Genomic DNA, 19,844 nt, shown 5'->3' on the forward strand with positions numbered 1-19,844 from the left:
AAAAGATTTAAAGTGAGCGATCATTTCATTGAACTACAATTCCCAAAACTAAGCTCCCATATATAGCTTTCGCCCGATTTACACTCATATGACCACAGAGGCCAATTTTTAACTCCGATTTAGTTGAAATTTTACACAGGGAGTAAAATTAGCATTGTAGCTATGCGTGCCAAATTTGGTTGAAATCGGTTCAGATTTAGATATAGCTCCCATATATGTTTTTTCTGATTTCGACAAAAATGGTCAATAGAGTTTGTAAAAGTCTATCAAAAATCAAGTGATATTTGAATGTATGTATTTGGGACAAACCTTTATATATAGCCTCCAACACATTTGACGGATGTGATATGCATATCACATCCGTCGATACCATGGTATCGAAAATTTAGATCTACAAAGTGGTGCAGGGTATAATATAGTCGGCCCCGCCCGACTTTAGACTTTCCTTACTTGTTTTAAGTTTATTGTTATTTTTACAGAAAATATATACTTGAATGCGCGTGTGAGTGAAATTTCACTTACGCTCAGGCACATTCACGAAGAAATCTTTGTAATCACGCACGTGACGCAAATTCACGAAATGAAAAGTCATAGACGCGCACGCTCACGCACCAACACTGTTTATGACTCACGATTCACGCCAATGTTCGCAATTCACGATAAATCTCGTGAATCACGATTATTTTCGGAACACGACAATTTTCGTGGCTGAATAAAATTCTCGTAAATCACGAAATTTCTCTTGTCTCACGCTATTGAAATCTTTAGCTTGAATAAAATCGGTGAACTTAAATTTAATCGTGAACGTGAATTTGTTTGTGAGTGTGATTTTTTGTGTCTCTGTTTTACCGTGAGTGTGAATTTTATCGTGATCGTGTATTTTATCGTGAACATGAATTTTTATCGTGAACGTGACTTTTTACCGTAAGCGTGATTTCGGAGAAATTTAACTCACTCACAATCACGAACAAAATTTGATTTTTACTCACGCACCACACATTTTTGTTTAGTCCCGTTCACACACATTCACGAGATTTATAATAAAGCGCCAATATTCGTGCTAATCCATTAGTATTTTGTCAAGAAGTATGACTTTTTCGTTTTTTACGATTGCTTCCAAATTCCTCTCTAGAACTGCAGATATATTTTCCTCGTCACTGGGACATCCCAAACGAAGTTCAAAATTTTTTCAATATCATTGTTTTTCAAACCTTTTTTCTCTACATCTCATGCCCAAAAATATGTAATTTTACTGCCAAAATTTGCCAAAGTTGCCCACAGGTAACTTTACAACTTTAAAAATTTCTCACCTATTCTTGTTTTGCAATTCTAAGATTTGATTTCCACAAATATTTTATTTGATGTGTACTACAATAGATTTAATAAAAACTTTCAATACTTTTGTTGTAATTTTTGAAAAAAGTCACATGTATAAAAGCCTTTTTCCAAATTCGCAAATAATTTTTTTTCTTGAGGCACGTGTGTACTAAAGGGTGATACGGTCAAAATTTGGTCAGGGGAAAACGCGTGTTAATCGGTGAAATCGTTTATTTAAAAAATCAAATTAAATTTCTTTTTCAAGTTCATTAGTATAAAATTCAGGAAAAATATTCAGTTAGGCTTTCGCTTTTCCAAATCCGAATTTGCCGGGCCTCACGCTTGACACCTGCCATCAGATTTTGTACAGCCACCTTGTCCACCTTCTTCGCCGCAGAAAGCCAGTTTGCCTTGAACTGCTGCTCGTCCTTAGCAGTTTTTTTGGTCTTTTTTAGGTTCCGCTTGACAATAGCCCATTATTTCTCAATTGGGTGGAGCTCTGGCGTGTTGGGAGGGTTCTTGTCCTTGGGAACCACCTGCACGTTGTTGGCGGCGTACCACTCCATGGCCTTTTTACCGTAATGGCAAGATGCCAAATCCGGCAAAAACAGTACGGAACAACCGTGTTTCTTCAGGAAAGGCAGCAGACGTTTATTCAAACACTCTTTCACGTAAATTTCTTGGTTGACAGTCCCGGATCGCGCTTTGGCCGTCGTATTTTGTTTATCATCGCGATTTGGAGTCACTACCTTCTTGTAAGTCGATAGCCCGGCTCGTTTTTTGGCTCGATGCACGGTTGTAGACGATACACCCAGCTTATTTGCGGCATCTCGGAGAGAGAGGTTAGGGTTTCGCTTGAACTACCGGCAACTCTCTTTGTCGTCTCAGCGGCTTCCGGTTTTCGATTTCCCCCCGATCCAGACTTCCTGGCTGTCGACAAACGTTCCCCAAACACTTTAATTACATTTGTAACGGTTGATTTGTCAACTTTTAGCGATTTTGTCAACTTTGCGTGCGAGTAGCTCGGATTTTCGCGATGCGCGAGCAAAATTTTGATACGCTGCTCTTCTTGCTTGGACGGCATTTTGACAACTGAAGAGTGAACTCCAAAATCAAAATAGGAGCAACATTCTACATACACACACCTTCAAAATGAGGGGTGTTCAGGTTTTTTAAATGCAAAATTGAAAGAAATACGTCAAATTTATATTGACCAAATGTTGACCGTATCACCCTTTAATAACAAAAATTATGCTAATTGACAACCAAATTAGCTGTTTTTTTCTATTCAACTTGAGAAAACACTTGTACCTTTCGATACCATTACAGTTTTATGAACAAAAATAAAAACAACGCTGATAGTTAGTCTCAAAAACACAAAAAGTTGCCCACAGGCAACTTTAGGGTCGAAAGGGTTAATGATTTTTCATATAAATATCGAGATATTGCTATAATCTTCAATGTGATATGTTATGATAGAGATGCCAATAGAGCTAGAATAGTACGATAAAGATTTTGTCGAATGCAATAAAACATTGTTGTTTGTACAAAGTGATTCACTATTATAAATTTGTTGCATATTCTAAAACAATACATGCTTGAAACCAATGGGGAAATATTCTAAAAATGTTACTTATCCATCTATATTTTATTTTTTCAATACGATGCATTTCATTTCTATGTATGCATGCAGGCAAACGTACATTGACAAAAATGTTACAATGAAACACTAAAATAATATGTACATCAGTATCCTTCCGTTTCCTTGCTTCAAACATATGCACATATTAAGGAAAGGAATTTACGTTCAAATTCGAATACAAACGGATATTATTGCCATAACATAAAGTCTCCAAGAAGAATGTGGGGGACCATCTAAAGATATTTTGTGGCTACCACAGTAATGGAATGAAAGATGCTGATGTTCACATTGTTGCTTCTCTAGAGGTGTATATATGTAACATATCAGTCCGTCTTCTAAAATACGCACACACACACATACCTACAAATAGTAACACGAAATTTTGCATATTTGTATGCCATCGGTATTGTGCAAAGAACGGAACCACCCGGATTTGTTTGTAATATCCTCAAGTGATATGCCACATCCGTTGAAGTATAAAATGTTTTGTTGCTTGGATGAATATGAATGTAAACATTTGGGAAGAGAAATGACTGTTGGCGTTCGCTTTTTTCTGCATTTTTTCCTATTAGTTTTCCCCAAAAATATATTAAGATTCCCTCTCTTTCTCCACGAAAGAATAGGTTTGGTTGTCCATTGAAATTTTCCTCCCATTTTGATTCATTGGATTCTTGGTTTTCCTTGTTTATCTGTTATGCTGCGTCTCTAGTTCAATATTTTCTTGATTCATAAATCATATGCTTATATAAACAACAATTATTTTTATCATATAATACAAAAGGTGTTCCCTTGTATTTTATGACTTTGCAAATGCAAAAAAAAAAAATATGAGATGTAAAGTATGCATGAAAAAATTTATTTGTTTGGATAAATTTGGACCGTATATATAGGAAGACTGAGTCGTAGTAGGAAAATCTTCCTTTTGATTGCTTTACATCAGACTATAAAATTTATTCATTCATTGCCATGTGACTAGAAAGGTCTGTGATGAGAATCAAAACTCTGACTTTTTTCAAATTTGAGATAGTAAATTTTTGGGATATTACAAAATTTGAAAAAGTTGGCGCGGAAACTAAACCAAAATCCTTAAGGGTGTAACGACGAAAGTCACCGACGTTCGTTTTCGTCAACATATTAGCTTAGCTCTTGACTTTGGTTTGTTTTGTTATATAAATTGTTTTTATTTTCTACCTCTTTCTTCTCATTTTGAATTCTTATTATCTATTATTCATAATGGATGAAACATGGCTCCATCACTACACTCCTGAGTCCAATCGACAGTCGGTTGAGTGGACAGCGACCGGTGAACCGTCTCCGTTTTTTGGGATGTGCATGGAATAATTTTTATCGATTATCTAGAGAAGGGAAAAACCATCAATAGTGACTATTATATGGCGTTATTGGAGCGCTTGAAGGTCGAAATCGCGGCAAAACGGCCCCATATGAAGAAGAAAAAAGTGTTGTTCCTCCAAGACCGTGCCACAAGTCATTGAAAACGATGGCGAAAATTCATGAATTGAACTTCGAATTGCTTCCAGATCTACACGATCTCATGGTCTCTGACCTTCATTTGGCTTGTGTACTTACCCAGGTCGCAGTCACCTTCGATCTTCACGATCTCATTGACCGTTTTAGGTTGTACCACGTGTTCACTCCGCACCGTAGACGAACAGCCCACGTACATTTGACTTGTGTACTTACCCAGGTCGCAGTCACTCCAGATCTACACGATCTCATCGTCTTTGACCTTCATTTGGCTTGTGTACTTAACCAGGTCGCAGTCACCCCAGATCTACACGATCCCATTGCCTCTGACCTTCATTTGACTTGTGTACTTATCCAGGTCACAGTCACTTTCGATCTCATTGACTTTGTCCTAGCTTGACCTCTATTCACCGTTTTAGGTTGTACCACGTGTTCAGTCCGCACCGTAGACTAACCGCCCGCAGTGCATTTGACTTGTGTACTTACCCAGGTCGCAGTCACTTCAGATCTACACGATCTCATCGTCTCTGACCGTCATTTGGCTTGTGTACTTAACCAGGTCGCAGTCACCCCAGATCTACACGATCCCATTGTCGCTGACCTTCGTTTGACTTGTGTACTTACCCAGGTCGCTGTCACCCCAGATCTACACGATCCCATTAACGTTGTACTTACCAAGGTCACCATTCCTAGTATCGTCACACTCATCCACTTTGTCGTCCCTGGTCTCTGGTTCGCCTTAGGGCACTGTTCGCTAATTATTCCGCGTTCATTAGTACTGTTCCAGCTCCCCTCGCTCCACATCATGTTTCACAGGACCACCTTTGACTCACAACTGTCTCGTCTACACACGTCTCACCGTATTTAAGTGGCGTACTTAACCAGGTCGCCATTTGCTCACCCAGTCTTTCAGAGCGTACTTAGCCAGGTCGCCAGTCAATCACACTCATTCGCCAACGCATGATTCTGCCTGGACTTCGAGAGCGTACTTAGCCAGGTCGCCATTTCATCACCCAAATTCGCCAGTGCAGGATCGTGTCCAGACCCTTACCAAGATACGACGCAAATCAGCTGACCCCTACCGTCCATCAGACCAAATCCGTCGTCAGTCTAGGCCGGTGTGCTTAAACAGGCCACCATATCAAGCCTCGTCAAAGTAGTACCCCGTACTCACATCACCCGCAGCCCAACAAATTATATACTATTCTAACGATTTACCATAAATAAAACTTAAATATCGACATAAAACACCGTCTTTTCCTTTCTCTGTACAAAACAAATTTCTGTGACGGACCCTTCCCCCGCGAGCAATACCCCAGCGACCGGAGGAAACTCGTCGTTACAAGGGATGGTCAAAATCTTTGGATCCAAGTAAACTTGTTTTTGAGTGTACATAAGCTAAATGCTATAACAGGGTATTTTATGGATTCTCTTTCTACACTTTATGAAAAATTCTTAAAACTTCGAAATTTACATTAAAATTTACGAAACTTGTTCAATTGTTTCGTACCCAATTTCGTTAAATGAACGTAATAATTCAAGAACGTTATGATTTTAATCCAAATACCAAGTATACAGGTGGCACCCATTTTCCACACTTTTGGATCTTTCCCATAGCTTTTAATCAGTTGTTTAAAAGCTATGGTTGTTGTGCAACATATAACATTGTTGCTATTTGCTGTCCATCTCCATGCAGTATCGTTTGCAATTCGGCGTCTTCAAACTTTTTTGGTGGTCTTCCACGTTCTTCATTTCTCACATCAAAATCATTATTTGTGGACCGTTGTAGCCATCATAATGTATGTAGCTCCTGATAGAGCATGATCACCATATGCCTCGACAAGCTTTTCATGCGAATCTGTAGCACTTTTCTTCAAATGAAAACAAAAAGTTAATGCTTTCCGCAAATCATCACTTTCTGGTACAAAATTAAACATTTTTAACATGATGAAAAAATATAATGTTTTCTGTTCAATGACTTGACGTATACTAAATATTTTTCACAGATGTCATAGCAAACAAATAAAAAATAAAGGCTCGTTCACAACAAATGTTCCCTATCGAGACGTTTGTTTATTTACGCTCACTTCATACCGGTATACCTGGTATTAACCAACCATCAGATAAAACTCATGCAAAAATTATATATTTTATATAGCCCCCATATAAACCGACCCACAGATTTGACTTCTTAAGCCCCATAGACGAACAAATTTCATTCGAGCAGTTTAGATGTATGATGTCAGTGTATGCCTCGAGGGCACATTAGGTTATTTTAGGTATAGTGGTCCCCATATTTCAGACTCACTTACACTATTCTGTCCAGTGTGATTCCACAAGTTGTGAACTTCACTCGTCATCATTGAGTGCTGCCCGATTCAATGATAAAGGACCTTATTCTTATAGTCTAGTCCGAACAGCGTTTTTTGACCTTTGGATTGCTAAGCAAAACAGGCATTCGTACACTGAAAAAAAAGCATGCCCGGTTCCAAAGATTTTGTCTTTACTTTAACAATTTTGGTATTGATTCCGAGCCAAAGAAGCGGAGAATACAAGTAAAGATACTTTTAAAACACAATTCTCTTTTAAATTTAAATTTGTGTACTTGCTTCTAGGAAACAAATTTTATTTTTTTGTTTTTCAGCTTTTTTTCTTCATATGCTATAAAATTCATTTTCCAAATTCAGACTCTACTCCAGTATAAATTATACTATGTTTCAAGTAAAAAACGTTTTTAAAATAAAGTGTTGAAAAACATGTCCTATTTTTTAACGATTTCTTGCTTTGTAGTCAAGATGCAAAAAGACAACAAATTTAAAGACAATTCCATTAATTTTAAAGAATTTTTCTGAATTATTAAAGTCAAGTTGACCTTAGCCCAAAAAAATTTTTCCTTCATGTTATGCTACCCATTTTTAAGTCAAATCACTTAATTATAAAGACAATACGATTTCATTGAAAAGTTTATAGACTTTTGCACAAGGAAAAAAACTTTATATTAGAGAAATGCGTCTTCTACGCTAAGCAAAATTTGCATTCGTATTTTAAGGACATGAAATCTTTGGCCTCACGACAATATTTTTTTCAGTGTATATATATATATTTTTTTTAGTAAAGTAACCCCAGTTTCGCAATAGTAAAATTTTGTGAATATTCCAGTATGTGGATGCTACCTATACCTAAACAAATTATTGATTTTCAGAACCAAAAGATACACAGTATCAATTTTTGTGTATGTCGGAACCTTATCGGGTACACTTTCCCCAATTTCTTCAATATAAAGAAATTTTAATTGAAAGAAAGTTCATAATCTTTGCCTTAAGAATTCTGTTCTTTGAATTTTGGACACAAGTCCTGGAAACTTCTTTTCACATGTTTAATTTAAAGAATTATGTCGTTATTTCAAACAATTTACCAACAGTTCATCGAAACAATTTGTATGGTAAAAGTAGGTTTAAAGTTTACATTAACTCATTTGAATATGGGTATTAATCATTAAATTATCTGCGATATAGTATTTTTGGTTTATATATAAAAAACCTCAAAAATTGACAAATACTTATTTTGAAGAATTTGCATCATTGGTTAATTTTTTTAAATTAATAAAAATTAAATTAAAAAAAATTAATTAAAAAAATTTTAATTAAAAAAATCAATTTAAAAAATGTTTTTCTGTTATAATTTGGATTTTTGAAACCGAAATTTATTTGTATGTGAATACCTTTGTTGATATATAGTAAAAAAATAACGAAAATTCGATAAATGAGATATGTACCTCAATTTGAAATTTATATAGCCCAGCGTTAACGCAGTGATCTTTGGCTGGGAATTAATACCAATATATTTAAGGGAAGACTAAAATCTGTGGACTCAACTTATCATTGTTTGAGTGCACTTTATTATTTGTTTTACATGTTGAGTTTTCAAACCTTGATCGCAAAATATTGAAAATTCCAATATGTCTAATAATTCTCTTTTTTGTGTCGCAAAATCAATGAAGATTTCGAAGAAGTCGTTTGGTGGTCAGAATTAGTCGACTCGACACAAACAAAATCTTAAAAAAATCTTGAATCAAATCATACTCAAACTCGATAGTTTTCATAACATGGCTGTTAAGCTAAAGCATATTCGAAAAACTATATAATTATTTGGGTTGCCGTAACACTTGCCGATGGCAAGGTATCTTACAACTTCTTAATTGTAAGTTAGTCCATAGGGGGTATATATTAAAGGGTGATACGGTCAAAATTAGGTCAATATAAATTTGAAGCATTTCTTTCAATTTTGCATTTAAAAAACCTGAACACCCCTCATTTTGAAGGTGTGTGTGCAGAATGTTTCTCCTATTTTGATTTTGGAATTCACTCTTCAGTTGTCAAAATGCCGTCCAAGCAAGAAGAGCAGGGTATCAAAATTTTGCTCGCGCATCGCGAAAATCCGAGCTACTCGCACGCAAAGCTGGCAAAATCGCTAAAAGTTGCCAAATCAACCGTTACAAATGTAATTAAAGTGTTTGGGGAACGTTTGTCGACAGCCAGGAAGTCTGGATCGGGGGAAAATCGAAAACCGGAAGCCGCTGAGACGACAAAGAGAGTTGCCGGTAGTTTCAAGCGAAACCCTAACCTCTCTCTCCGAGATGCCACAAATAAGCTGGGTGTATCGTCTACAACCGTGCATCGAGCCAAAAAACGAGCCAGACTATCGACTTACAAGAAGGTACACACAAAAAATTTTTTTCTGATTCAATCACGAAATTAATTGATCCAATTAATTTTTTAATTGAAATGTCTTCAATCACGAAAATGATAGTATCAATCACAGTTTTAATTGGGCATAGAAAAAAATCTTGATTAAAAAATTAATTGATTTCATTACCAAATTTCAATTAATTTTTTAATTGATTCAATTAAAAATTTAATTGATGTTGATTGCAAAACTCAATTAATTTATTAATTAAAAAAAAGTAACTATTTTCAATTACCTTTTGAATTGGCTTAGAATTATTATTTGGATTAACAATTGATTGTTTGAAAAAAATTTTAATTTAAAATTAATCACTTTTTTAACTGACTTAGTCTTCCGAATATGGTTAAAAGTTTATTGTATCAATTAACTTTTTAATTAAAAATTTTAAAATTTTCAATCATTGACTTAATTAACTTAATGTTTCTATCTTGATTAAAAAGTTAATTGTACCAATTAATTTATTAATTGAAAAAAAAAAAAATCAACTTCAATTAACTTTTTAATTGGAAATATTTTGGTGATATTTTTTTCTGTGTAGTGACTCCCAATGGCGATGATAAACAAAATACGACGGCCAAAGCGCGATCCCGGAGGCTGTCACGACGATGCTGATGAAGTTTGACTGCGTGGTAATGGACGACGAAACCTACGTCAAAGTCGACTACAAGCAGCTTCCTGGACAGGAGTTTTATACGGCAAAAGGAAGGGGAAAGGTAGCAGATATTTTCAAGCACATAAAATTGTCAAAGTTCGCAAAGAAATATCTGGTTTGGCAAGCCATCTGTACCTGTGGCTTGAAAAGCAGCATTTTCATAGCTTCCGGGACTGTCAACCAAGAAATTTACGTGAAAGAGTGTTTGAATAAACGTCTGCTGCCTTTCCTGAAGAAACACGGTTGTTCCGTACTGTTTTGGCCGGATTTGGCATCTTGCCATTACGGTAAAAAAGCCATGGAGTGGTACGCCGCCAACAACGTGCAGGTGGTTCCCAAGGACAAGAACCCTCCCAACACGCCAGAGCTCCGCCCAATTGAGAAATACTGAGCTATTGTCAAGCGGAACCTAAAGAAGACCAAAAAAACTGCTAAGGACGAGCAGCAGTTCAAGGCAAACTGGCTTTCTGCGGCGAAGAAGGTGGACAAGGTGGCTGTACAAAATCTGATGGCAGGTGTCAAGCGTGAGGGCCGGCAATTCGGATTTGGAAAAGCGAAAGCCTAACTGAATATTTTTCCTGAATTTTATACTAATGAACTTGAAAAAGAAATTTAATTTGATTTTTTAAATAAACGATTTCACCGATTTACATGCGTTTTATCTTGACCAAATTTTGACCGTATAAAAAAGCTGATTAAATACGTATATAATTTAGTTTAACAACATTTTCTATAGAAATAAAATTTTGACAATATATAATTAAGACCGGTATGGACAAATTGTTGCATGGTTTTTAGATACCATATACTAACACCATGTACCAAATTTCAAACGAATCGGATGAATTTTGCTCATCCACGAGACTCAGGAGGTCAAATGTGAGGATCGGTTTATAGGGGGGCTATATATAATTATGGACCGATGTGGACCAATTTTTGCATGGTTAGTAGAGACCATATACTAACACCATGTACCAAATTTCAGCCTGATCGGACTAAATTTGCTTCTCTTAGAGGATCCGCAAGCCAAATCGTGGGATCGGCTTATATGGGGGCTATATATAATTATGGACCGATGTGGACCAATTTTTTTATAGTTGTTAGAGACCTTGCTTCTCTAGAGGCTCCGCAAGTTAAATCTGCGGATCGGTTTATATGGGGGCTATATATAATTATGGACCGATGTGGACCAATTTTCGCATGGTTCTTAGAGACCATATACTAACACAATCTACCAAATTTCAACCGGATCGGATGAATTATGCTCCTCCAAGAGGCTCCGCAAGACAAATCTGAGCGTCGGTTTATATGGGGGCTATTCGTAAAAGTGGTCCGATATGGCCCATTTGTAATACCATCCGACCTACATCAATAACAACTACTTGTGCCAAGTTTCAAGTCGATAGCTTGTTTCGTTCGGAGGTTAGCGTGATTTCAAAAGACGGACAGAGGGACGGACGGACATGCTTATATCGACACAGAATTTCACCAAAATTTAGCACGCATAGCTACAATGCTAATTCTACTCCCTGTGCAAAATTTCAATTAAATCGGAGTAAAAGCCAACCTGTTACAAACATATCTCTTTTACTATTTATTTAATTTTATTATTATACAAAATTTTGTCAAAATTTTATTTCTATAGAAAATTTTTCTAAAATTTTATTTCTATAGAAAATTTTGCCAAAATTTTATTTCTATAGAAAATTTTGTCTACATTGTATTTCTATAGAAAATGTTGTAAAAGTTTTATCTCTATAGAAAATTTTTTCAAAATTTTATTTCTATAGAAACTTTTGTCAACATTTTATTTCTATAGAAAATTTTGTCAAAATGTTATTGCTATACAAAATTTTGACAAGATTTTATTTCTATAGAAAATTTTGTCAAAATTTTATTTCTATAGAAAACATTTTTCAAAATTTTATTTCTAAAGAAAATTTTGTCAAAATTTTTATTTCTATAGAAAAATTTGACAAAATTTTATTGTTATAGAAAGTTTTGTCAAAATTTTATTTCTATAGAAAATTGTGTCAAACTGAATTATTTACGTATTTAATCGGCCTTTTTTTGTTTAATATATACCCCGTATGGACTAACTTACAATTGAGAAGACGATGTTAAGAAGTTTTAAGATACCTTGCCATCGGCAAGTGTTACGGCAACCCAAGTAATTCGATTGTGTATGACAGTCTTTAGTACAAGTTTCTATGCAATCCATGGTGGAGGGTACATAAGATTCGGCCTGGCCGAACTTACGGCCGTATATCCTTTTTTTTTATCAAATACGAAATCGAAACATTATCAAATTTTGAATAATTCCCCTGATAAATATTTTTATCAAAATGCAAGAAGGCGTATCTTTTCGCCTGTACGAAAATCAAATTTAAACAATAATTGCAATTATCCGATACTTTGGCTCGGAAACAGTCCCAAACTAAATAAAGTAAACAAAAAATCTTTAGAACCAGGATAATCGATTTACATGATCATAGCCTTCAGGAGAACCAAAGCGTTAATTCGAATACATGAATCTGCGAGATCTATACATACACATAATGTATGTATGTGTATGTGTATATGACATGCATAGAATTTTAGGATTGAGCTCTTATCCTTAAACATTTATGTCATTTGGCTAAATAGAAAGTTCTTATACTATGGTCATCTAGTTAACCACTTCATTTTCATGTTAACATGTTTTAGTGCCTGACAATATCATATGCCTATGGAAAATAAGGAGAATACAACTAATTCCACTAAAAGGGGTCATACTCAAAGCAATTTACAAACTCTCCATCTCTCTCTTTCTCTACTGCACACACACACACATATACGAGTACTCTGCGAGTCATAATAACACTTTCACATCAAATGTCTTTGATGCAACAAAGAGGTCCTGTGTCATACATATTAAAGTTGTAAATGGAAGGATAAATGAAAGTCTCCAAATAAAATGGTAAAAGGGACAATTTTTTCCCTTCACAACGAAAACGATGACAAGGATGGTCCACAACTTTTGGCCAATTTAAGGCTTTACTGAGCTTTTGTTAAGCGTAAAATTTATGACACTTTAAAGGCCACTAAAATGCTTTTCTATTTCTAAGGGTGGCAAGGACTAGTGTATATATGGGGATTTTCCTCCCTTGTAGTTCACTTACTATTATAACAAACGTACGAGTACACCGTCCATAATCGTTCACATACCATTTCATTTCCTTTGTGAATTTACTTTCTTTTTGATGACAAAAAAAAAAAAATGGAATATTCTTAACTTTCTTTTTTTGCCACAACGATCTTCTGCCCTTTCCCCCAATTCTTTGCAGTATCATTTCGTTCTAAAAATGTGGCAAATTTTGCAGATTATATTTATTCTTCACTTCGCAAAAATGGTCTTTTGTTAAGTAGGCTAGCGAATGGGGAAAAAACGAAATGTATGACGGAAGAAAACCATCTAAATTTGTCATATAGCGAAAATTCTATGAGATTCCTTGGGGATTGTGTTGAAGTGTTTGTGCCTGTGAGTTTAGTGTATGTTCAGACGTTACAGCCAGGGAAAAACGATTGTGAATTGACGTTGAATTGTGTCAAAATTCAAAATTGAAGTCCTATTAGTCCATGAATCCAACGTTGGTGCTAAGAAAAATTCAAAGACTGTTGTACATACGAAGGTGTTTTGATAAGTACTTAGGCATGAAAAAAATATTTTTGGAAAAGTGGCTATTTATTTTTCTTTTAACTCAATACAATAGGAGACCTGTAATGCACAATTTTATTTATAAACCCTTCAGAATAATATAGACTAAACAAGTATATACGGCCGTAAGTTCGGCCAGGCCGAAACTTATGTACCCTCCACCATCGATTGCGCAGAAACTTCCACTGAAGACTGTCATCCACCATCGAATTACTTGGGTTGCGGTACCACATAGTCCATACGTGGTATATATTAAACTAAAAAAGACCGATTAAATACGTATATAATTGAGCTTAAAGTTTCTATAGAAATAAAATTTTGACAAAATAAAATTTTGACAACATTTTCTATAGAAGTAAAATTTGGAAAAAATTTCTATAGAAATAAAATTTGGATAAAATTTTCTAGAGAAATAAAATTCTGACAAAATTTTCAATAGAAATAAAATTTTGACAAAATTTTCTATAGAAATAACATTTTGACAAACTTTTCTATAGAAATAAAATCTTGACAAAATTTTCTATAGAAATAACACTTTGACAATGTTTTCTATAAAAATAACATTTTGGTAGATCATTTTTGGCTCTAAAGGCAACCATGATTATGAACCGATAAGGACCAATTTTTGTGTGATTGGGGATCGCCTATATATAACTATAGACCGATATGGACCAATTTTGGCATGGTTATTAGCGGCCTTATACTAACACCACGTTGCAAATTTCAACCGGATCGGATGAATTTTGCTCCTCTAAGAGGCTCCGGAGATAAAATCTAGGGAACGGTTAATATGGGGGCTATATATTATTATGGACCGATATGGACCAATTCTTGCGTGTTTGTTGGAGACCACATTCTAACACCACGTTCCAAGTTTCAACCGGGTAACGGATGAATTTTGCTCCTCCAAGAGGCTCCGGAGGACAAATCTGGGGATCGATTTATATGGGGGCTATATATAATTATGGACCGATATGGACCAATTCTTGCATGGTTGTTAGAGACTAGAGGTGTGCGCGTGTCTGAAATTTCACTCACTCTCACGCACATTCACGAAGCAAAATATTTATTCACGCACGCTCACGCACGATACGTGCCAAACCCACTCACGCACATTCACGAAATGAAAACCAGTACTCACGCACGAACTACTTTTAAAGACTCACGTTCACGCACGATTCACGACAATTACATGATTCACGACAAGTTCACGAAACTCACGATATTTTCCAAAGGAAATCAGCAAAGGTAACAAAATTCAAAAATAGAGAGCTAAATTAATTTCAGTTAATATAAGAGTGTGAATTAAATGTTGATTATATTCGTGAGCGTGATTTTGCAGGAATTTTATTTACGCACATTCACGAACCGATTTTATTTCTCACGCACGCTCACGCACGACATATTTATTTTAGTCCCATTCACGCACATTCACGAGAGTTGCTTGGATTTTGTTCACGACTCACGTGATTCACGCGTGAATCACGCGTGTCACGAGAATTTCGTGTCACGCGCACACCTCTATTAGAGACCATATACTAACACCACGTACCCAATTTCAATCGGATCGGATGACTTTTGCTCCTCTAAGAGACTCCGGAGGTCAAATCTGGGGATCGGTTTATATGGGGGCTATATATAATTATGGGCCGATGTGGACCACTTTTTGCATGGTCATTAGAGAACATATACCAACACCATGTACCAAATTTCAGCCGGATGGGATGAAATTTGCTTCTCTTAGAGGCTCCGCAAGCCAAATCGGGGGATCGGTTTATATGGGGGCTATATATAATTATGGACCGATGTGGACCAATTTTTGTATGTTAGTTAGAGATCATATACTAACACAACGTACCAAATTTCAGCCGTATCGGATGAAATTTGGTTCTCTTAGAGGCTCCGCAAGCCAAATCGGGGGATCGGTTTATATGGCGGCTATATGTAATTATGAACCGATATGGACCAATTTTTGCATGGTTGTTAGAGACCATATACTTACACCATGTACCAAATTTCAACCGAATCGGATAAAATTTGCTTCTCTAAGAGCAATCGCAAGCCAAATTTGGGGGTCCGTTTATATGGGGGCTATACGTAAAAGTGAACCGATATAGACGAGTTTGTGCATGGTTGTTAGAGACCATATACTAACACCATGTACAAAATTTCAGCTGGATCGGATGAAATTTGCTTCTCTTAGAGCAATCGCAAGCCAAATTTGGGGGCTATATATATAGCAAAATGGCATCTTTGCCATGTAGTTCTTATTGTCATCAACACATACATATTGCTATAGCCATTATCACACGAGTAACGCATACCGTTAATATAAGTATTTCTATTTATAAAAACCAGTGTTCAATGCACACACAAGTGCATTTGAAAAAACTTTGTTCAAAACAAACGATTGCACTAAATACAATCGGCTGTTGTTTTACAATAAAAAGGTTTTTATTTATGGCAAGAATAAAAATTTTGTATCTACCAAAATAGTCCCTCGACTATTTCTTATTCTTCTTCGCAGGGTTAAAATATCCCCATTGTCAATAGGCGTTTTTCTGACGATGGCTTACTTCGCGTTCGTCTGACGAAAATTAAATTCGCAGAGGGTTAGCTTAGGTTAGGTTCAGGCTTACTTTGACTTTTCAGTCCATTGTGAAAACTCAGTCGGGAACTTCTCTCTTTTCACTGAGTGCTGCCCGATTTTACATTTATCTCAATGACAAGGGATCTCGTTTTTATTATGAAACACTTGGTGGATTATCCGACCTCTGTAATGCTGGTGACATTTCTGAGTGTTTCAAAGCTTCTCTAAGTGGTTTCACTGCGATGTGGAACGTCGTTCGAACTTGGCTTTAAAAAGGAGCTCCCCTGTCATTGAGCTTAACATGATAAGAGAGAAGTTCACCACTGTGGCATCACAATGGGCTGAATAGTCTAAGTGAGACTGATACAACGTGCTGCCACCTAACCTAACCATCAAGACACAAACAATGCAAAAAGTCAAAGAGATATATTTATATATTATAGTTTTCGGCGCCCACGAGCCTATAAAAGAAACTTTATTTAACAGAAACATACATTTAGTTGGGTACAATGGTAGCATACTCGCCTTGCATACCAAGGGTCGAGGATTCAATCCCTGCTTCGACCGAACACCAAAAATTTTTTTCTTTTACATATATTCCATATATGTTCGGAAGAAAATTAAATTCGCACAAAAGTAGCATCGCCAAAAAAGTGGCACAACGGCAATGCTGATCATAATTGACTGAATAGTCTAAATGAGCCTGAAATATTGGGCTTCGACCGTGCTACTGGTCGAAAATTTATGAAGATGGTTCCAAATTTCCCCTTCCTAGAATCATTAGCGTAGCCAGACAATTTTCCTATTTCATAACTACCCAAAAATTGGTCCACATCGGTCCATAATTATATATGGACCCCATATAGAGCGATCCCCCGATTTGGCTTGCGGAGCCTCTAAGAGAAGTAAATTTCACCCGATCCGGTTGAAATTTGGTACGTAATGTTAGTATATGATCTGTAACAACCATGCAAAAATTGGTCTTAATTATATATAACCCCCATTTAAACCGAACCCCAGATTTGACCTCCGAAGCTCTTGGAGGAGCAAAATTCATCCGATCCGGTTGAAATTTGGTATGTGGTGAAATTTGGTACATTGCGCTAGTATATGATCCCTAACAAACATGCAAAAATTGGTCCGTATCGGTCTATAGTTATATATAGCCGATCCCCAAAAATAATCTACCAAAATTTTATTTCTATAGAAGATTTTGTCAAAATTTTATTACTATAGAAAGTTTTGTCAAAATTTTATTACTATAGAAAACGTTGTCAAAATTTTATTACTATAGAAAATTTGCTCAAATTTTTTTACTATAGAAAATTTTGGCAACATTTTATTTCTATAGAAAATTTTGTCAAAATTTTATTTCTATAGAAAATTTTGTCAAAATTTTATTACTACACAACATTTTGTCAAGATTTTATTTCTATAGAAAATTTTGTCAAAATTTTATTGCTATAGAAAGTTTTGTCAAAATTTTATTGCTATAGAAAATTTTGTCAAAATTTTATTTCTATAGAAAATTGTGTCAAACTGAATTTTTTACGTATTTAATCGGCCTTTTTATACCCTCCACCATAGGATGGGGGTATATTAAATTTGTCATTCCGTTTGTAACACATCGAAATATTGCTCTAAGACCCCATAAAGTATATATATTCTGGGTCGTGGTGAAAATCTGAGTTGATCCGTCCGTCTGTCCGTCCGTCCGTCTGTTAAAATCACGCTAACTTCCGAACGAAGCAAGCTATCGACTTGAAACTTGGAACAGGTAGTTGTTATTGATGTAGGTCGGATGGTATTGCAAATGGGCCATATCAGTACACTTTTACGTATAGCCCCCATATAAACGGACCCCCAAATTTGGCTTGCGATTGCTCTAAGAGAAGCAAATTTAATCCGATCCGGCTGGAATTTGGTACATGGTGTTAGTATATGGTCTCTAACAACCCTGCACAAACTGGTTCATATCGGTCCACTTTTACGTATAGCCCCCATATAAACGGACCCCCAAATTTCGCTTGCTAGTGCTCTAAGAGAAGCAAATTTCATCCGATCCGGCTGAAATTTGGTACATGGTGTTATTATATGGTGTCTAACAACCATGCAGAAATCGGTCCATATCAGGCCATAATTATATATAGCCCCCATATAAATCGATCCCAAGATTTGTCCTCCGGAGCCTCTTGGAGGAGCAAAATTCATCCGATCCGGTGGAAATTTGGAACATGGTGTTAGAATGTGGTCTCTAAGAAACACGCAAGAATTGGTCCATATCGGTCCATAATGGTATATAGCCCCCATATAAACCGTTCCCCAGATTTGATCTCCGGAGCCTCTTGGAGGAGCAAAATTCATCCGATCCGGTTGAAATTTACAACGTGGGTTAGTATAAGGCCGCTAATAACCATGCCAAAATTGGTCCGTATCGGTCTATAGTTATATATAGCCGATCCCCAATCACACAAAACTTGGTCCATATCGGTTCATAATCATGGTTGCCAATCGAGCCTAAAATAATCTACCAAAATTTTATTTTTATAGAAAACATTGTCAAAATGTTATTTCTATAGGAAATTTTTTCAAAATTTTATTTCTATAGAAAATTTTGTCAAATTTTTATTTCTATAGAAAATATTTTTTCAAATTTTATTTCTATAGAAAATTTTTTTCAAATTTTATTTCTATAGAAAATTTTTTTCAAATTTTACTTCTATAGAAAATGTTGTCAAAATTTTATTTTGTCAAAATTTTATTTCTATAGAAACTTTAAACTTAATTATATACGCATTTAATCGGCCTTTTTTGTTTAATATATACCACGTATGGACTATGTGGTATATATTACGGTGTTTTAAGATACCTTGCCATCAGCAAGTGTTACCGCAACCCAAGTAATTCGATTGTGGATGACAGTCTTCAGTAGAAGTTTCTACGCAATCCATGGTGGAGGGTACATAAGTTTCGGCCTGGCCGAACTTACGGCCGTATATACTTGTTTTGTTTAATATATACCCCATATGGACTAACTTACAATTGAGAAGGCGGTGTTAAGAAGTTATAAGATACCTTGCCATCAGCAAGTGTTACCACAACCCAATTACTTCGATGGTGGATGACAGACTTTAGTACAAGTTTCTATGCAATCCTTGGTGGAGGGTACATAAGATTCGGCCTGGCCGAACTTACGGCCGTATATACTTGTTGTATTTAACATAATTCCCATACGGAATAACTTACAAGACAATTTTAAGAAATAAAACTATATATTGCCAACTATATCGGGAACGGCAACCACAACGCAAATAATTCTATTGTGCATTAAAGTTCCACTAACTTTGTGCTTGGAACTTGTTTAATATTATATTAAAAACGACAGCAAATCGTAAATAGGCTTTCAAACTCTGGGGGGGCTAAAATTTTTCTGGGGGAGGTCTAAGCCCCCTACCCACAGGCCTTCCTACGCCTATGCCTAGAATATGTGTTTCGATTCAGCTTTATAAGTTTTTAGACATTATTCGATTTGAGCCCTAGCTGTGCTGTCGCAAAAAACAACGAAAAGGTGAGAAGGTGTTGTACATTTTTTTCGAGTTTAAACGTCACAGCCACTTTGTAAGGTAGTAAAGCTTATCGTTTTAGGATTTCTCTTAGACATGTTTCGCTCTCGGTCATTACTCAAGGTTAACACATTGTACGTGAAATTGCTTTT

Source organism: Haematobia irritans, chromosome 3 (genome assembly GCF_050003625.1).
Source record: "Haematobia irritans isolate KBUSLIRL chromosome 3, ASM5000362v1, whole genome shotgun sequence".
NCBI classification, from domain to species: domain Eukaryota; kingdom Metazoa; phylum Arthropoda; class Insecta; order Diptera; family Muscidae; genus Haematobia; species Haematobia irritans.